A 22,181-nucleotide genomic window follows, 5' to 3' on the forward strand; every position below is an offset into this window, starting at 1 on the left:
TTTGTCTACGGGATGAGGCTGGCACTGCACAAGAAGATGTGGCTGTCTCTGGAACAGGGAGGAGCAGAGAACTTTGTTTTTCTTCTTCTCTCACTTAAACAGACTTGCTGGGATTGTTATGAAAATTAAATAGATATGTCATAAAGTGCTTAATTTAGTATCAGCCAACATTAAATGTTCTTTCTTACTCCATTTTATTATTTACTTGGCACTGCAGTTACTGCCTGAGTCCTTATTTTTAGCTATAAAAATACTGAAGCCTGGACTCATCCCATGTCATAAAGTTGGGCCCCAGGAGCCCAGATAAATTTATAGGCAGAGTATCTGAACTCCAACTCCCAGACTTCATGCCAGTCTACCTTATCCTTGTCTCTTGGTTTTCCTTATGAAAATTAGCCTTGGGATCCTGGAATTCCAATGTCAAAGTGAAGCAACAACAGGAGCTATATTCACAATATAATTTTCACCACTGCAACATCTGCCCATGGGGACAGACCTACTAGTGTTCTTTTAGGATCTTAACTGTTCAAATTTTGTTTGAAGAAATCAGTTCCATGCTTTTCCAAAGCAATGCTAACCCATGTCCAATTAAAGAGACTGGCTGGCCACTCTCCTCTTTGTGCCAGCTCAGTGTCTAAATGCCCTGGCTAAGGGACAGTGGGCTCTGAATCGGTAATTTCATCCATTCTGATAACATTAATAGACTTTTTTGTAATCACTCTCTAGATGACTCTTTGTAGTCTGTAATGTCCATTTTCCTAATCTGCAGCAAGCTTGGCAGACCCAGCTCTATCTATCCATTGAGGATTTGTCCTTTGTTTTCTCTAGCTGATAATCTGTGAAGAGACATTGAGCAAAGTGGAAAAAGAAATGGTGCCCCATCTCTTGGCCTGTAATTGACATGTTCTAACACATGAATCTGAGTTAATCTTTCTTCTGAGAACACACAAGGGTCTTTTCATTCTCGAGCTTTCCAAACTCTTAGCTCCGTGGTTCTCCTCATCTCACCAAGTGGTCACAGTCAAAGCCATTCTCTTTAGCTCATGCATTATCAAGTCTTTGTCTTGACTGGGTTTAAGGTCGGTTCTGCATCTGGTGCTGCAGGCCAATTCAGAAGGTGTCTTCTGTCCATCCTCTTGGTCTTCACCTTTCCCATGACTTCCCAGCAATTGCTAGACTTGCTTCCAGGCTCCCTCTCTTTGTCTACAGAGCTGCTAATTCATTGCCCCGATATTACCATTGTCCTTGACACAAAATTTCAAGAAAAGAAAACTAAAGAGGAGAATGAGCAAAGGCATGACATGACAAACTACATATAGCTGACTTCTTGGTGGAAAGATATCCCCAGCGGGGAGATTTTAGATGGAAATCTATATGGTCTGGCATCACAGTGAGCATACATCATTTTGTAATTAATTCGGAGAGCTGAGAAGAAACATTAACTATTGATTCCAATTAGCTTTGGGCTCTAAATTAATTGTTTTCTTGCTTGAAAATTTCCAAGTTAATGGCTGGGGGGGGGGGTAGAAGGACAGCAGGGTTGTAAGTCTGTGTACCTGTAGAATGGAATTATAACACCAGACAGGAAGATTTCTCTATTTAATTTTGCTTCTACTTTTCGACTCTAATTTCATTCTATTTCATCAAAAAGTATAAGTGCTTCAGGGAACTTAGGCTACAGTTCAGCCATAGTCTCAGTCAAAGACTAGCATTTTCAAATTTCTTTAGAGTTCTTCTCAGGTTTGTTCCTTATGGAAAACTAACAATGAAGGTCAGGAGTTGCTGCTGTGAAGTGTTTATGAAATATTCCTTATTGTTGCATAGGCTCTGACAAGTGATGTCATCTAGGCATCTGGTGTCTTGAGTCTCGTGTTCTTAGGTTATCCTCTTAGCTCCAAGCATGACATTCAGTCTGCTCTGTGAACTTTTTACTGTTTCCTTCATCCACATCTACAGCTACTTATTAAGATCAGTGACCTAACCCTGACCTTCAAGCCTCACAGGGAGAGTCATGATTCTGGTCTACCAATGTATTCATTTCTCTTCCCCAATATGCCAGTCAGGGATTTCTCATAGCCTTTTGTGGTGAAGATACTAAGTTGACACAAGGAATCAAAATAACCAGATACTAACAACTTTTTCCAGACACTTGGCTGTGTTGAGGGAAAACAGGGTCTTCTTGAGGTTTCTAGAGCTAGAATTTTTTATGTCAAAACACAATCCTAGTAAAGTAAAACAAAGAGATCCATTGTCTCCAGTGGCCAACAACTTTTCACACTGGAAAAGAGCCTTCATAATGTTCAATGGATGACTTGGGGGATCCAGGAAGGAGGGAGTAGAGCAATGAATCTATACTGGCTTCCCATTTAGCAAGAAGGGCTTTATTTGGACATAGGCTGCCAGTGGAAACAGAGAGGCTTTCAGAGAAGGCTCAGCTAAACTTCAAGTAGGATGTGCCTCAGAACTGTAATGCTGACTGGTGAAGTTTCTTGGGGTAATGGCCCCAAGGCAATTGACACAAAATACTTTATTTCAGAAAATAAGGCCCCTGCAATTACTGAGCGCCAATGAAAACAGCGCTGAAAGCTGGGCAGGCTATAGTCTGGACAGGAACTGAGACTGGTTCCAAAGGTCATTCAGAATGGGGCCTCACACCAAGAGCCAGTTCCCAGAGTATAAAGATCAGTTGCAATAGTTAAGACATATCCACATGACGTCGAACTGTGTAGCAACAGAGAAAACCAGGACAATGGTTGGGACCAGATATAGAGATGGGGTAAAGCATGTGAGTTTCATGGGATCTATCAGCTTAAGCCACCACAAGAGAAAAGAGCATACAAACTGAGAAATATCTGGAAATGGATTATTTAAAATGACCCAAAAAATAACCTCATAGAGGATAAATAATGTATTCAAAAACTCTAAAAACTCAGATTCACACTGGTCAGTACAGTAGCATACGGCTTGAATATCAACACTCAAGAAGGAAGGTTGGGGCAGAAGGATTGCAAGTTGAAGGCCAGCTTGCATCATAGTAAGTTCTAGTGGGGGAGGAAGAGGAGGAAGAAAAAGATGAGGAGGTACAGGTACTCTATTAAGAGATGCCAAAAAAATTGAGATCACACTCGGCTTGGATTTACAGATACAAAGAGCTGAAAGGGAAGCATTCCAGTGACTCCCTAGGATTCTCATTTCCTAGACACTGGGAGTTTTAAGTTGTCTATTCCCAAACCACCCACTTCATGGAGTCAGACGTATTTATCTCAGTGCCCCCTCTTATGCCTTGCATGGCACACAGTTCTTAGCAGATATTAGGGGCCCATATGAATTGTAAGTAAGGAATTAGGCTTGAGAAGAGTAGTTGGTGATGGCTTCTTAGAGCCCAGCATCTTAAATCAGTGCTTACAATGAGAAGTAACATAAACCACTCCAGGTAGAGGGAACTTCAAGGGAAGACATGATGTCAATCAAATAACCAGGATGGAAGGTTAAGAAACCAGTGTACTCTTGTCTATAGCAGTAGACCCTAAACATAAGAGGTAACTCTCCTCATCTCTCTCATTCTAGAGTTTTATGTGGCAAGAAGAGAGAAGGAACCAGAGACTAGCTACAACATATATCATCATTAATAATTGCTTAAGTGGGAAATTAAGATAATATGAGAAATGGGCCTTAAAATTCCTCTCTATCTACATCGCTGTTGATGGACACTTGGCTTCCACAAAATTTATCATCCATTTCTTATAGAAGCAAAATAAAAGAGACAAATAAATGACTTAAAAAATATGCTTCTGAAGTGAATTTTGTTTTCTTAGGGAAATAATTGATGTTTCCTAAAAGCAACAAAACTACACCAATAGGTGACAGCTGTACATGCCTTTCTGAGTTATAACTTGTAAGAGGATGTTATATATTTAAAAATACTATTACTCAGTATTGATGATGGGTAGTATGCTGGGATTCATTATGTGGACAAAAGAATTTCTCAACTTGGAGGACACTGGACAGAAACTTCACAACACTGTCAGATCCATGTCTGATCCTGTCCTTGTGCAGGAGCACAGCTATGTACATATGTACAAGCATGGACACACTGTTCCCACCCAGACCATCACAGGAAAAGATGCAAATAAAATGAAAGTCTGGTATTCCTGTGGATTTACTCCAATAAGGAACAGGAATTCTTGCTTAGCACGTGTGCTAACCGGGGCTAAGAGCTTTGTTCTGTGAAACTCCTTGGAGATTTGAAAGGCATCCTCCAGGCCTGCCAGTAGAGCTCACCTCAAAAGATCTCCGTTGGCCCTGAGACAGGATCATTCCCATCAGTGCCCGGGAGGGGAAGCTGATGTGATCTTGCTTCAATTCTATGTGCAACAGCCAAGACACTTGCTCTAGTTTTGCTCCCACAACTCAGGATGGTCATTTCTTATTCTAGAAAGGAAAGAGTGGGTTACTTGGAAGCCCGGTCCTCAGTATTCTCAAATACCTTGTGTGATGGAAGCCTTAAAATCTCCTATACAGAAACTGACTTTTCAGTTTCATGTTTCTTTCATCTTAGCTTTGCCACTAATATTTTTTTTTAAAAAGTATTTATTACCAAGTATTTCTTGTTGTAGCTTAAAAAAAAAAAAACCTATTTCAGAACTGACAGTACGAAGTTAAACCAGGAAATTTCTTAGTAACTCATTTGGCCAAATCCGTCTCTTGATGATGAAGAAACTGGGTGACTGAGAAGCTCCTAAGTCCTGGTCGACAAAGACAGGTTTGTACCTGGGATAGACAGGTCCAGCAGGGTCACAATCACTGAGATTAGTAAGACCCCCATTGCTTCCCACAGTCCTGAGTGCCCTGACAAAAGTATTTTCATTCCTGATGTTTTCTCTACTGCTGCATGGACCTACTTGGTGTCTTAATGCACAAATAAAATACTTGTGGGAGAAAACTATTGGGTTTTCCTCAGACAGATGAATATTAGTATTACTTGGAAGCCTCGACATGTTCTGTGTCTTGCCTTTTTAATATCCAGCCCCACTATTTATCTGGTGAGCTGCTTCTGAAATCGGATGGATGCTTTCATTTCTTACCTGAATGTTTCTACCTCTGAGTCTTCCTTTGATAAGTCGCAATTAAAGCCCTGGTCTTTTTATAACTGTTTAAGGAGAACCTCAGCCATTGTCCATTGCCTAAAACAAGTTCCGATGCCATGATTCCTTTCATAGTGAAAAACCTTTTATTTTGGAATTAGAGACACAATTCCTAAGCACTTAACATTGTAGGACAAAAACTATAAAATCTATAAACCATCCATTACAAATAGCCATCGTATAGATTTAGTAAATCTCTAAGAATGAACATGAATATCATTCACATATTTACTGCTACAGTCTAGTGTCTCAATCTGCACCCGAAACTTTGTTCCTAAATCACCATTTTATTTTCAAAAAGTTTTCTTTTTTAATGCATGTGAGTATTTTGCCCAAATTCGTGCATGATATGACATGCACTCTTCTATGCACAGAGGACAGAAGAGGGTGTCAGATCCCATTGAACTAAAGTTTCACGTGATTGAAAGCTGCACATGGGGGCAGAGAATTGACTCCAGGTCTATCACAAAAACAGCAAGTGTTCTTAGCTGCTGAGCCATTTCTCCAGCCCCAGGACTCTGTTGTACTTTAAGTTAAGTATTTGGGAATAGAATCACTGAGACAGTATTCACAGAATTGAAGCATTAGAATCATTCACCATGTCAAATTGTCTAAGAATAGAGTCTGCCCAAATATATTTAATTTATGAAATACTATGTTTGTCTTGTCATTTTCATTATGGGCACTTGAAACGTATTTTTCACAGTTGTATGGAAGCTGGCTAAGTTTCTCACATAAACTTTTGAATGTTAATATTTCTTCTTAAGCACATTGGAAACATGTAAATTCATATTCATGTTACCTACACTTCTGGAACTCATTCCGGATAAATTCGCACCCATGGATTCCTGATTTAAGCACTCAAAAATATGAACTTTTTAGTAGTCCAATTTTATTCTTTCACATACTCTTACAGAATCCCAGCATTTTTAGCATTTTTTACCCCCCAAATAAAAAAGCATATCTGCCAATAAGCACATTGTCACTGTGACTACCTTTTACGGAAACAATTGGTTTTAGAATTGGAAGTTTTAATCAAAGACACATGTGTGAATTTGTCGGCTGTTCTTTCCTGCTGTGTCTGCCAACTGCCACTTAAGTTCTAGCTCTGACATGCATGAGGCCATGTGTATATTATGTGTGTAAATACACAAATCACAGTCATGGTAATACCTAGTCAATTCTGAATTCCAAGTCCCCCAGGACGCAGCTTTGCAGTCATGGTCCATATTTGTGTTAAAAAGTCATGCAAGTTATGAGATCCAGTAATAAGTATTAACTCAATTTCCTGGCCGCCTCGCTGCTACGAAAGGCCTGTTGATAGCTGGGCTCTGCAGTGGCATCTCCAGCTCTCTAGGATTTCAGTGAGGTGCAATTCTTGCTTACGCACCTCATGCTAACACAGTGACCAGATGTGGAGCACATCACCAAGGGCCAGAAGCAGAGACTGCGCAGCCTGGAGGTGCACATCATACAAGGTCCCAGAGTATTACAAGTGGCCAATTAGTTCCCTCCTAGTAGCATGTAAATACCGTCAAACTTCAGGGTCGGTATATGCCCCATTCCCCATGGCATCCTGTCCACACATTCTTAAAGATACAATTTTAATGAGAACAAAAACAAACAAAGGCGTGCCAACACTGCAAGAAGTCGGGAAAGCCACCCACAGTAATCCAGGCTAGAAATGAAAGGGAGGGGTGGGCTTGTGCTGTAGAGTGTACAGAGAAGCAAGGGCAGGGGAGGGTAGAACCAGAGAATCCTGGCTTGCACACTCATACTCAGATGTTTTTCAGGGTTCTCTGTTTTCCCAAGAAAGATAAATCAAATCAGAAGTTAGAATGTAAGAACAGAAGAGCCCAACTAGGCAGTGATGCTTGAGCACAGACATCACAGAATGAATTATCAGCACGTTCCAGTTTTGAAAACTATGGGTTTCATTTTTAAGGGACGTTTATTTTTTTGTACTTTTACTGGGCTCTTGATATAGAATAAATTCCTTCTAGGTTTTTAAAACCTTTGCTTTCTGCGGGGGCAGGGGGCTAGTAATTATCATTTTTTCATTTTTGCTGTCTGTTTTTATTTTCATATACAATTGATACATCGAATTTGTACAAGTATTTCGGGTTCTCCAGCATGACATTTTTTATTTAAATCTGCCTGTGTGGATATTCTCACAATGGAGCCTGTTAGCACAGCATCATCAGGCATAGCTAGCTGTGCATATGCATGTATGGGATACCTAAGATATTTCCCATTCAAGTATTTGAAACAATATAGATGAGTTTAGAGACCATTATGCTGGATGACATGAACTAAGTAGAGACAAAAACTGCTATTGTTTAAGTATTAAAAACTAGAAACAACTTGTGAAACGGTGTTTACCAGGGATTGAGAGGCGCGAGAAATGGGAAGATATAGGTCAAAATAAACACTTTCCCATTATAAGACAAATAAATTCTAGGGTTCCAGAGTACCATATGGCACCTGTGGTTATAGGGATGTAGTACATGTTTCTTGTTTTCAAAGATAGTATTTATCCTTGCTTCTTCCCTGTAGACATTGGGATGCTCTTGAATACTCTGCCATTGAATACTCATGCGCACGCCACTTGACTGCTTTTCTTTCCTTGAAATTGGCCTGGAACACTCAAGATACACTGCCTTCTCTATGTGTTCCACAGGACTTATGTGTGAGCATAAGACTCTATGAACTCTGCCAGCACTATCTGGGTTAAGGCATTTAGGCTGCCACCCAGATGTTTCATGAGAGAACACCTAGATATTTCCAGAAATGGTTTCATCACACTACAGTTCATGCATCTCTCCTGACCATACCTGAGACTCCTCATACACTCGAGTCCTCATTTCTACACAGTCCATTGGAAAGCTACTCTTCTAGAACATTCTGAAGCTTGTCCCTCTCAGGAGCCCAGGCACTTCACTCTTGACTGAAACCATGATCTGAGCACCGCCATCCCTTCTCTGGTGCTTTCCGTTGTTGCTCCATGTCCTAGTCCCGCCTCTCCACAGGGCACTCCTGCCCTGCCCTGTGTTCTGCAATAGAAGTTTCTGACATTCTGGATGTTCTCCAAATACACACCTTGTTAGAGATGCCACATAGATTTCTATCTGAAGTCTGTGTGACAAGGAACACCAACTTCTCTGCCACACTCACCCCCCGGGACTCCTAAGACAGCCTTCTTATAATTTGACTGTTGGAAGCTCTGTTTCATGTCTTGACACCCTGCCTAAGTCTGTATGCTTCTATGGTCCAAGAAAGTGATCTTAGCAAGTGCAGTGAAAACAGTGCCTGCCATCCTTACCAATATTGTCACTTAGCTAAAAAATGAGCCAGAAATATCTTTGCAATCTTCCTGGAATCCTGTAACCTGTATTATTCTGCCAAGACATGAATTTGATTTTTTTAAACATTTTTTAAATAGTGTGTGTGTGTATCTCTGTGTGTGTGTGCGCATCCGTGTGTGCCCATACCATGAAATACCTGTGATCAAAGGACAAGTTGCAGGAGAAAGTTCTCTCGCCACCAAGTGGTTCCTGACCATAGAACTTAGGTTTGGTTGTGGGTGCCTTTACCCACTGACCCTGCTACCAGCCCTATTTTGAAACTCTAATTGTCTCTCCACATCTGCCTTATATTAGACTTTAGTGTATAAATGCTGGTGAAGAGAAAGCAAAGTCATTTTTGGAAACCTCACAGGATGCCTTGCTTCACTTGTACTAGGTAAGGGCTCGCTTTATAAAGTCATCAGCAAAAACTGGCAGTGCAATGTCAAACTACGGCATTCATATTGAGGGGACAATGAGTAAGCGGATACATTAAATAGTAATTACAGTGTTGATTAATTAAATAATTGATGAATGGCAAGACTGTTAATTATTCTTCAGAGAATCTTTTTAAATTACCACCAAGAGCAATTACTGTGCTTTCAGGGATTATCTGGATGGCTTTTTTTTTTCAAACAGGAATGCTGAAAGTTAATAGTATCATTTATTTTTTCCAAAGATTCCCTTTCTCCTTCTGTTTTTCACTTAGGGGCCAGGCTTCCTGCCTCAGACTGGGCAACAGCAGAGTGCGATTCCCATGGAGGCTACTCCTGGGTCAGAGGTGATGAGTTGGAGAACTGGAGCATTGTAATAAAGTGGAGCTGGATGATGACAACGAAGAAAGCTACTGGACTTGGGTGATGAGGAAGGAAACTATCTAGGCAAAGTGGCGTCCTTAGCACAACAATATGAACCTGGTATTTCAGAAACAAAATCCAGATCAGAGAGATGGGCCACTGAGAAAAAGTTCCTGCCAACAAGCCTGATGATGTCAGCTGAGTCTCCTAGATTCTCATGGTAGAAGGAAAGTGCCAACATCCACAAGTTGTCCTCTTACTTCTACACACATACCATGCCATTAACACTCACACACAAACACAGACACACACACACACAATCACACACACAATCAAACATACACACACAATCACACACACACAATCAAACACACACACAATCACACACACACAATCAAACACACACACAATCACACACACACAATCAAACATACACACACACAATCACACACACACATAATCAAACAAACACACACACAATCAAACATACACATACACAATCACACACACACAATCACACACAAAAGCACACATACACAAACATACACATACACATATCCCCCACATAAATATATGAACATAGTATAATTTTTAAAGATTTAAAAATTTTTAAATGTTATTTTATGTGTATGTGTGCTTTGCCTACATGTATGACTGTGCACATCACATGTGTCTCTGATGCTCATGGAAGCCAGAAGAAGGCATCTGAGCCTTTAGAACTGGAGATACAGATGGTACTGAGCATCTGTGGATGCTGAGAATCAAACCCGGGTCTTCAGAAAGAGCATCTGGTGTTCTTACCCACCCATATAATTATTTCTAATTCAAATATTGTGCAAATCCTAGGGTCTCAGGTGAGGGGCTGACCTCTGTATGCCTATTTGTGACTTTACAGTATTTACTGAAAGGGAATCAAAGCAAATGTTCAACGGAAATGAGCTGTCTCACAAAGCTTGGTTCCAGATGTCCTTTGGGTGCATTGTTCCACCATTACCTGCACCTTGAAGAGAAGAACTATTCCTAAACTTTGGGATACTGTTAGAGTACACTCACGAAAGGCTAAAAGCACTAAGTCCTTTTGCTTGTGATACCTCACCGGATTACTGTGGCCCTCTCTTACCATTGTAAGCTTGTATTCGACTATAGCAGTGGTGACTAGCCGAATGAAGACCTGTACCTAGGCCTGGCTGGTACAAAGCCAACACCTCTAGTCTATACATCACTGCCTCCTCTAGTTAATGGTAAACAAGACATATTCCCTTACATTGAATGCACACTCAAGGATCAGTTGTGCTAACAAAATCCAGAACGTTTAAATGCCCATCAAATACTTAAATAACGTATTACAGAGTTCTAATTTTTTTGGTACTTATCCTTATAATTGGTTACTTGATTTGCATAATGGTCCTATCCCAGAAATGACTGCGACAGATCACTCAAATGAGAAGCATACCACCTAAGCCCAACTGAAACTTGAAAGCTTTTGCAATAATCTACAAAGCAAAGTGCACATGGGGAGTCAGTTCTCTTCTCCTGCCTCCTAGAGGCCAGGTCTCCCTTGCTGCTTCTGCGGATGCATTGTAACCAGGCTGACTGGCCTGTTTGCTTCCAGATGGCTCTCCCATCTCTGCATCCCTTCTAACCTCAGGAATGCTATTACTGCAGAGTCATACAGTACATGTTGCCTTTTACATAGGTCCTGGGAGTAAAGCCTGGGGGTCTAGACTGGCCTCAGAATCAGTACTACACATGATTCATCTCCCTTGCCTAAGAGAACATTTCCCCATTTGTTTGTTTGCTTATTCTCTTTATACCCTGACTGTAGCCCCCCGCCCCCTCTCCTTTCAGTTCCACTCGCACACTCCCTCACCCATTCTCCCTTCTCGTCAGATAGGGGGAGGCTCCCCCATTGGTACCAACCTAACCCAGGAATAACAGGTCACAGAAGAACTAAGCACATCCTCTCCCACTGAGACCAGACAAGGCAGCCCAGATACTGGGAAGGGATAGAAAGGCAGGAAACAGAACCAACTACAGTATTGCAGAGAATAGAGGGGGCCTTGGTACTTTTGCAAAAACCTCCCTGCTTGCCTGGCTCCATCCATACCACATCTATGGAAGAGGCTGCTGTTCAGGGGCCTCCTTCCCCTTGCACCAGTTGCCTATGGAGGGGAACAACTATCCTAGCTCTGCATTATGAAGCTCACTGACTCCAGCTACCTCTAACTGGCACCAGCTGCTGACCTGCCTCTTCTGCAAAGTGCTATTCACTGATCTGACTTTATTAGAAAGAAAAGTGATTTTAAAAACAAATCTCCAAGTTTTCTCAGTTTTATTTCTTCAATGTGTGTTGGGTGCAGGCATAAAACTGAGATTTTTTTTTAATTGGGCTTTTTTTTTTTTTTTTTTAGAAAATCCAAGCTTCTTAACTTCTCCAAGTAAAAGTATTTTGCCTCATTATACCGTAGAACCTCAAGAGGCCTTGTCTTACTATTTAAGAATGCATTCTCGACTGTTTGGCGATTCCACTCTTCTCCCCCTAACATGCCATTCGTTGAGTTGGAAACAAACTTGCGGGTTAGCCGCATACCCGCGGGGCTGGAGAACCCGCTGTGTGCGGCCACAGCCACCATCCCGGACAAACCCGAAGACCGCGTGAGCGTTACGATACGACCTGGCATGACCCTGTTGATGAACAAATCCACAGAGCCCTGTGCTCACCTTCTGGTCTCTTCCATCGGTGTTGTGGGCACCGCGGAGCAGAACCGCATTCACAGTGCCAGCTTCTTCAAGCTCCTCACCGAGGAGAGGAGCTGTCCCTGGACCAGGACCGGATCATTATCTGCTTCTTCCCCTTGGAGGCCTGGCAGATTGGAAAGAAAGGAACTGTCATGATGTTTCTGTGACGGAAACAAAGAACCCAGGGCGTTTGCTTGAACCTGGCCAGAGCCCTTCCAGAGAGGCCTCCCAGCAGAATCGTGGCCTGGTAGATACGACGGCAAATTCCTCTTTTGCCTAAACGTCTGCGACTTCGGTGTACCATTTTTCTCTTCCCCAGCCTCGTGAATAAGTGAAAGAGAGCAAATAAATGAAGAGAATATCATAAAAAAAAAAGAATGCATTCTCTGAGGTCATCAGAGCAAATTTGACTTGAAGTTCGGTGGCCTTGACCAGGGTGCATGAACTCAGTAAGTCTCAGATTGTCATCTGTAGAATAAAACAATATCTACTGCACGAATTTGGGTATCACAAAGTCCTACTGAGTTTTGTTTGTTTGTTTGTTTGTTTTTGTTTTTGTTTGTTTGTTTGTTTGAGACAGGGTTTCTCTGTATAGCCCTGGCTGTCCTGGAACTCACTTTGTAGACCAGGCTGGCCTTGAACTCAGAAATCCACCTGCCTCTGTCTCCCAAGTGCTGGGATTAAAGGTGTGTGCCACCACCGCCCGGCTCCTACTGGGTTTAATACAGTTCTTCAAATATAATGAATACTTTTTAATGTCTATGAGTACACTGCAGTTGTCTTCAGACACACCAGAAAAGGGCATCAGATCCCATTACAGACGGTTGTGAGACATCATGTAGTTGCTAGGAATTGAACTCAGGACCTCTGGAAGAGCAGTCATTGCTCTTAACCACTGAGCCACCTCTCCAGCCCCAGTGTAATGAGTACTCTTTACAAGAGTTAATATATTAAACATTAACTTTTCAGCTTGATATTTTACTTTTCAGGACATTCTCTCAATTTATATCTCAAGCAACATTCTATCAGCCTTTCACAGTGTCCATTTATAGTTATAAACGGGTTTGTAAACTATCTATTGAGTATTTTCTCGGCATTTTGTGTTCCAAAATGAATTGAGAATACTAAAATAGATCATATAATTTCTGTTCTGATCACTGTTCTTTGTTTGGTAAAGAGAACTATACACATGGAAACAATACTGTTAGATAAAGCATTATGAAAATTTTATAAATATACATGTAGTATGTATGTAATTCTGATGGATATGCTTTTTGAATAGATGGTTAATATGCAAATACATGTACCATGATTTTAAATTTGTAGGACAGAGCTTTAGAAAAGGTACAGTACATATTAACTCAAAATAAAGAAAAGGCAGAATACTTGATCCTGAACTGCATCATAATTTCTGGTATAAGTATCGTACATAATTATAAGGTTTAATTTGCATACAATTTGATGTACACATGGTCAATTTTCAGAAGCAATGTACATGTGTAGCCACCACTTACTCAAACTTTAGAATATCTCTAGTATGGCAGGGACCTCTCACTGTCAGCTGCATTTTTAACAGCCATGACAAAGATGCCACTATAGAAAATGACAGAGATGTTTAAGATTGAAAGGGTAGCTGAGTTCAGAGCTTGGTGGCCTTGTGTGTCCAGTGCAGAAATTCTATCACTAGACTCCAAAACAAGACTGTTTTCCAACTTTGATGTCTAGCTGCCCTCCTCTGGCATTCTTTGTTACTGTGCTTTTTTAGCCTCGAACACTATCTGCTCCACCCACCCCTGTTTGTATTATGATTTCTATAAGAAAACATCTTACCTAAGTACAAAAACTTAGATGAATGGCATATTTTAAGTATGAAGCAAAAATGAGAAAGAATCATAAAAAGATGAACAGAAAAACCTTGTGTCCTTAATTCTAAGAGAACGATGCTTAAAACCGCACCTGAGAAGAATAATATAAATTTAAACTATATTAAGATTCCACTTTCCATTTAATAGGTCAAATCATTAAAAATGTAGACACTTGGGCAACATGCCTCTTAGCATGCCTGTGGGGAACAACAACTCTTACATGTGCCTGACAAGAAAGTAAAGCCTTTTAGCCCCTATGGGTGGGAACTGGGTTCTGTTTAACCCTCTTATATTAGCAAGATTTTAGAGACATGCATACTTTGACACCCCTATCCACATTCTGGGATTATATCCCAAAAGTGCACTGCCAAAACTAGGAAAAGAAATATGTGCACGGGTGTTTAACCTAGTGTATTTATAGTAACAAAAGACTGGGCTTTCTTCAGTCTATCAACATGGAGCTATAAACCATGCTGCAATCACACAGAGGGTGCTATGTCACCTTGAAAAGATGTGAAGATGCTCCTGACATCTTGAAGAAAGCAGCCTCTGGGATAGTCTGCTAGGTAGAAAAGTAAGATGAAGAAAAACTGTTATACTATGGAACTATACATATGAAAGAGAAAATGCTAATAAATAAATACATACATACATACATACATACATACATACATAAATGTGTGCTTGTGGGTTTGCAGAGATAGTTTGGCAATTGAGACCCTTGCTGCTCTTTCAAAGGACCTAAGTGCAGTCCCCAGAATCCACATTCTAAGTCTCACAGCTCTTTTTAACTTCAGTTTCATGGGATCTGACACACTTATCCAACCTCCTCTGGCAACCACGGGTACATGCCCATACATACGTACATACATACATACATACATACATACATACATACATTTCCAAATAAAAATTAAAAACTAAATCTTAAAATTATGCATGCATAAACATTGTTTTCTATTAACAAAGCTAACTATTAACTTAAAGTTTCCCATGGTAAACATGAAATGCAAATGTTTACCTGCATGAATCATATTCCCTTGTATTAAATACAAAAAAAGCCAACAGGTCCAAATAGTGACAAAGAATGACTCTGAGGACGGTAGAAATGCATGAAGGGGCCCTGGCTGGATATCTCTCAATGGAGTTTGCTTCATACATTTGGCTTTCTTAATTTGTTCTGTGTGTATTTTTTTTATGTTTAAAGAAATAGGGAACAAGAAAACAATGTTGGTAGTGGTGCTGTTGTGATTTTGAGAGCACAGTTGGTTTTTCTTTAATTAAAACAGGCATGAAAAAGTGGGAGTGGGAGGGTAGGGGAACAGGGGGGGGAGGGTATGGGGGACTTTTGGGATAGCATTGGAAATGTAAATGAGGAAAATACCTAATAAAAATATTTTTAAAAAACAAAACAAAACAAAAACAAAAAAACCAAAACAAACAAACAAAAAGAAAATGATGGAGACTTCCCTAGTAATGGCGGCCAGCTTGAGCACACCCCAGCAGACTGCTGAAGAAAGCATGTAGCAGTTATTCAGAAGAGGCAATATATTCAACACGTGGTTAGGAGGAATGACTGCTAATATCTGATTCCAGAGCAACTGTGGCTGAAAACTAATGATATGTTTCAAAATGGCTGCTGGGAGATGCTATAGCTCAGATTGTTTTTCTTAATTTGGATCTTGATTGTGCCCTAAAGGCCCATGAATTAAAACTGGAGTCCCTAGAGCCACCTCTGAGAGACAGTGGAATATTTAAGAAGTGTGTCCTAAAGGAAGGAAATTAGCGTGTGGAAAGCATGTCCCTCGAGGGAACCCTGCAAGCCCTCCATTCCCCTCCTCTTACTTCCTGGCCTCCTGGCTACCAGACTTGATTGTTTTCTTCCACTCTGTAATCTCTGCCATGATGCGCATCTCACTCAAGGCCCCAAAGCAGTCAGTCCATCTGATCACAGAGTAAAGTCTCCAACACTGTAAGCAAAATAGAACTTTCTGCTTTATAGTTTATTTCAGGTAATTTTGTTACAGAAATATAAAGAAATGACAAATATTTGAACTGACACACACACACATATTTATATATGTGTGTGGGTGTCTGTGTGTGTGTGTGTATATATATATATATACATATGTATATGTATATATACACAATTTTTTAACTGATAGAATAGAAATAGATAGATGATAGATAGATAGATAGATAGATAGATAGATAGATAGATAGATAGATAGATAGATGTTTGAACTGTTTTGTGTGTGTGTGTGTGTGTGTACCAGATACCCTAGTCTGATCACTACACATTGCCCATATGTACTGATGTCACCTGGTAAATATGGATAATTTTATGTATCCATTGAAATGCCTCCAAGCCCACTTTATTAAAAGAGGAAAAATGACCAAGTAAAAAAGTTTACTTGCCAAATGGCCCTTGTATATACATTTTGAGACAGGGTCTCGTATAGCCTAAGCTTTTCTCAAGTTTGTTACTTAGCTGAGCATGATCTTAAACTCCTGATTATCCATCCTCCACCTCCCAAATATTGATATTATAATGGGCTTATTAAATAGTCTTCAAGGAATACATCAGTTCTCTTGGACAGAGCGTTTTACTAAGAATAATAAAATTAAAGAGGAAAATATGTAATCATATACCCTAGGAGAAAGAGGCAAAGGTCATAAGTGCACATACAGGGCTATTTATTAAACACCAGGAGAGGTCATTGGAGAGACGGTTCCATGGTGAAGAGCAGATGTTGCCCCTGCAGAGGATCTGTATTAGATGTGCAGCATTCACATAGCAGCTCATAACAATCTGTGATTCCAGGGTCAGGAGAACTGATTTATTCTGCCTTACTTGGGCACCAGCCACAAAAGCACACTCACATAGATATAGGATAAACACACACACACACAAAATACAAATAAATGAATCTTTGATACACTAGGAGAAAATACCTTGATGAATAATTAGGCAAAAACATATCAATTATAAATAATAAGGGAGCTAGAAAGTCAACTTAGTGATTAAGAATACCTATTGCTCTTGCAGAGGACACATAGTAATTTCCTAGCACTTAAATGGAGAAGTTCACAACAGCCTGTAACTCCAGATCCACGGTATCTGATATCATTTTTAGGCTTCCACCAGCATCTGTACACAGAGGGAGGGGGAGGGGGAAGGGAAGGGGGAGGGGAAGAGGGAGAGGGAGACAGACATAGATAATGGATAGATAGATAGATAGATAGATAGATAGATAGATAGATAGATAGATAGATAGATAGATAGATAGATAAAACATACATTTTGTATAGGCAAAATCTAGCAAATTAATTCATGATTATCTCTTAACATTCAGATTATTAACCTATAGACTATAGGTGATTTTTAGATGTTTACTTTTATTTGAAAGCATCGTTTTAATTCTAAATATACATATACCAAAGTGAGGGCTGATAAGATAGCTCCATGGGCAAAATTGCTCACTGTGAAATGATGATGCTCAGTTAGGATCCCTAGCAAATAGAATCTGGGTATAGTGTCACACACCCATCACTCCAGCACCAGGAGACAAGAAGGCTCCTCGGGAGTTCTAGTGCTATAACCCATCCAACTGAGAAGTCCCAAATTCAGTGAGACATCCTGTCTCAAAAGTTAAGGTGAAGAACAATCGAAGAAGACATTCATTGTTGACCTCTACCCTCCATATGTGCATAGGCACCACACACACATGCATTTAACACAAACATACACAGTGAGGTAAAGTAAAATATAAGTCATATTTAAAGACTTGGTCCTAGACTTCTTAATATTAGTATCTGTTTGTTCCCAGCTTACATTAACAGAAATTCTAAGATTCTGCAGAACACAGCTCATCTACGAGAAAGGATATCTTTTTGTCTTTTAACTTCAAATACATTTCAAGTTCTCTCTGACAAGATGGCCCTGCTTCTTCCAAGAGATTGGGAGCTTCTCTTGCCTTGGGTACATGGCTACTGTATGTGGCTAGCCCTCTGAACTTCTGGTCTTCACCGCCATTACCACAGTGCTGCTTACAAGGGAAGTCTTCTCTCCCGGAGCTTGATGAGAAGCGACCCTCCCAGCTCTATTCCACCTTAGCATAGGGTCTCAGCCCAGTGGCTCATGGGTCTGAACCCTAATTTCTACATTTCCAAAGAGATAGCAGCTCACTGTGGAGGTCTACACGGTGTTCTCTTAGCCGACATTGAATGCAGAATACAAAAGTGCTCCTTTCTCTGTATTATTGTCTTGTGCTGCTTCAATTACACAAGGTTAACCATCATCCAAAAATATCAACTAGAAAAAATACAGAAATAAGTGATCCATAAGCTTTAAATCACTGATACCCCAGTATAGTCAGATAATATTATTAGATTCTGTTGTAAATGCCTTATAGTGCCTGTTTTATAGACTAAGTGTAAACCCAGACATGTATGTGTAGGGAAACACGCAGTACCTACTGGTTTGCTACTGACTTCAGATATCCATTGGGAATTGCAGAACAGGAACCCCAGGAACAAGAGGGAACCACTAGGGTTCATCTCATTCTGGCCCAGCAGGGCTTCCTCTGTCGTCTCTCTGGCCAGGCAGCAGCTGAACAAGCATGAAAATGAAGGCCATCGGCACACCTCAGAGCTGGAGGAAGCTTCCTTGTCTTTTCTAAGGATGATAGAGGAAGTTCGCTCCATCACCAGCAGGGCACAGGGCCCACACAGTGTGAGTGTCTCTGTGTGAGAGTGCGTGTATGCCTAAATGCAGTGTTCTCTGTCTAAATCTGTGTGAGAGTGCATGTATGCCTAAATGCAGTGTTCTCTGTCTAAAACTATCTCTACGTGTTCCATCTGTTCGGGGCTAATACATAGAGAAAACCGTGAAGGCCAACATTGCAGGAAAAGTTCATCTACATTAGAACCACGTGACCCCGTGACTCACTGAACCAGCACAAAGAGAAGAACAGCCACCCCTTTGGGGCCTTCCTTGTGGTGCTCCTGCCAATCTGAGGGGGGCAGCACAGAGGATAAAAACTTCACAGCATGTTTCCTAGTAATGATTGCCCAGAGAAACCATTCCTTCATAATAATCTTATTAAGGGAAGGGAGTATATGTTTTTGTCTCCCCTTTGTGAAGAGCAATTTATTTTTATGGATAGTAGAGGAAATAAATTCCCCTGAAATGGTTCCTTGGTGGATCGGGGTCCACGCAGCTCATTCTGCGTTTATAGATAAGCTAAAGGTCAATTGAATGTTACGTGTTTATGGTGTGCGCATGCTTAGGCCTACATAGCACCGTGTCAGAGAGAGCAAGCTGGCTCTTTCAGCTGTTGTTCTAGCTACCTCTGGAGACCGGTGTGAGGGGAGATTTTTGTGCCAGAGGCTGTCAGGGGAAAGGGCTATCAATCATCTGTCATGAGGCATTTACTTTGCTTGTGGGGTTTAATGTCCTGTAGGAGACGTAAATGTGTCGCCTTTGTCACCGCGGAAAACATACAGATGATTTTTCAGACACAGATTTGACAGCTTTTAAAGAAATGGCATATGGGTCTCTGAATATTGGCTTACTCTTCTCTCCCTGAGGCTATTCACACACACAAATGTTTGTGTGTGTGTGTGCACATTAGATTAGTATGTGTGTAGGCGTGTGCACGTCTATGAGAGCCAGAGGACAACCTCAGTCGGTCTTCTTTGGTCTTCTTTGTTGCTATCTACTTCTTTTTAAAACTCTTTTTTTTTTTAACATTTATTCTTCTATTCGTGTTTGTGTGTGGTTATTTTTCTGTGTGCTCTCATGCAGGCATGCATGCCACGGCGCACATGTGGAAGTCAGAGGATGACATTTGGCAGTTGCTTCTCTTCTTTGACCCTGGGGCTGTTGGGCAGTCAATCACAGGTCATCAGGTTTGGTGGCAAGTACTTTTACTTGCCATCTCACCTGAGTCATCTCGCTGTCCCTGCTCCAACCTCCTTGAGCTCAGGAAGCAGACTAGTCTGGCTGGCCAGTGATCTAGGGATCTGTCTCTCTGCCTCCTCCTCACTAGAATTATGAGCCTAGCATAGGCTACTAAGCCCAGACCTTAAAAAAAAAAAAAAAAAAAAAAGAGGATCCAAGGAAGGATCTGAGGAAGGAACTCAGGTCCTTATGAATTTTTCGCACTCATCATCTGGCCTGGAGTTTATTAAATATAAAAGAAGAGAGAATCCAGTCCCGTGTCTGCTCTAGACAATCGATAGTCTTTAATCTCACATCCTCTCTAGTCAAGCATGGGGTAAAATCACAGGTGCCTCTCTGTTGCATATGCCTTTATGTTCCTAACCACATTTTTCCATTTATTCAACAAATATTGAGTTACAGACAACTGTAACTCAGACAGCTGAAAGTGCATGCTAGAGCCAGAGAGGACCCTACACTGAATTTTTTACTCTCTACTCTAGACAGGAGAGAAAACTGAAAATAAAAGTGTATGTTTCAGGTCGAATTGTTAGTTATTGAGTCTAATAGCAGAAGAAACCAGAAAGATCCTTTTTACTGAATGCGTACCCATAACAAACCAGACCATGTACTGGGCATCCTAATACAAGATTTTCCTTACTATCCTTGGCAATATCTTTACCGCCATCTTTTATGGTGAGAAAGCCAATATCCAAAAAGCTGTTCTCAGTAATAGGTGATTTGCTGCAAGTAAAAAGTTATAAGCATGTGTTGATCCTCCCAGTGTTCTCAACTAGGGGCATCCTCCTGCCTCCACCCCAGCTCCTCTGACTGCAGAAGCAATGGGAGCGGTCCCCTCTGGAGCTACTTTACCTGATAAGGGGAGTCCTTTCAGAAGCTTGTATTGCCCTGAGCTTCTTCCTTCCTCTTACTTTAGCAAGGAAGATTAACTCACAGGGAGAAAAGCTAGAATTAAACCCATGCTCAGAACCTGGGAAACTTTGTCCTGGCCAATTTTCTGGTTTTTTCCCTCCATTATCCTTAGTTAACCTAAATTGCTACCATGAGGAGGGGGACACAAGCTGTGATAATGGCTACTCACTCCATTCTCATTCTTGATGTTATCCACCTGACCCTGCCCTTCATATAATGAATTTGCTTTCACTTCCCCTGGTTAATCCATTGTCAGTTTATGTCAGGCACACTTGATTTTATAACTTTCAGACAGTAAAAGAGAATCCCATATTCCTCCTTATAAAGTGAAACTAGTTCTATTCAGAACATTGGATTCCAAACTCTTGGAAACTTTCTACTTTCTACACTGAAAAGAAAGTGGAAAGATAAAAGGTAAAAAAGATACTACATGACCAAAGCTGTGCACCACACACATAGTGAGGTACAGTGTTCATATAGGATATTTTAGAAGCCCAGTGAGTGAGACAGCCGAGGTGGGGTGAGATGGAAGTAAGGAACTGGATGGAGATGGGAAGATGAAGAATGGCAGCATTGTGTGGTGTGAGATAGGGAGAGAGGAGTTTAGAGTGGAATAAGATGAGAAGAGTGGATAGGATGCAGTGGGATGGAGGTGAACGTGAATAGAGATGTTCTCTAAGGAAACCAGGGTACCCAAGAGAAAGGATGTCAAAGCACAGATGGACTGGAGATAAGAAAAATGAAGCACATCTGAGCATCACCAATGGCCTTGTGTGCCTCACACTGCTTTATTTAGTGTAGTAGTGATGATGAAAACTTCATCCTCCATCATCCTGCCCACACCTGGGAAGGCACCAAGCTGTAGAAGCTGCCTTGCTCACTGTCATTCATTACTCTTCCCTGACCAATCCTTTCCTGACCTCTCTCTCTTTGGTCCCTATATCTGTCACATTTCCCTCTGCTCATCTCTCTTCTTGATCCTTCTAATGTTTGTTCTCCATATGCCAGGGCCCTCCCTAGACCTCTGCTCTTCTTGCTGATCTCAGCAATTTCAGGTATCTGACTGCCCCTCCCTGCCCACCTTTTTCCAAGTTGACATCATCTTTTTATCACAATGATCGCTCCTAGGGTGTTTCTTTTCAACCTTTTTTCATGATCCTAGCTGTGTTCTAGTCCAAATCCCACAGAGCCAGGCTTATCATGGTCTCAGTAGCTCTTTCTTGTGTCCAAATGCCAATGCAGCCTGTCCTATAAATGGTCTCAGTAGCTCATGGACATTCTTGAAGCTTGTACCACAGGTATTGACTCTTCCTGCATGCTTCTTTTGGCATTTACAAGCTCCTCTAGACAAGGACCTGGTTTGGTTCACATTTGCATTCCAAGACTGATTCTCTAAACCTAGGTGGATTAAAAGC

At 41.0% G+C, this 22,181-nt stretch overlaps 1 pseudogene; it reads left to right on the forward strand.

The window, feature by feature from the left end:
- The first annotated feature begins 11,829 nt into the window (after positions 1 to 11,829).
- LOC110299264 lies at positions 11,830 to 12,389 on the forward strand (annotated as a pseudogene).
- The last annotated feature ends 9,792 nt before the right edge of the window (positions 12,390 to 22,181 follow it).

The sequence above is a fragment of the Mus caroli genome, chromosome 7 (assembly GCF_900094665.2).
Source record: "Mus caroli chromosome 7, CAROLI_EIJ_v1.1, whole genome shotgun sequence".
NCBI classification, from domain to species: domain Eukaryota; kingdom Metazoa; phylum Chordata; class Mammalia; order Rodentia; family Muridae; genus Mus; species Mus caroli.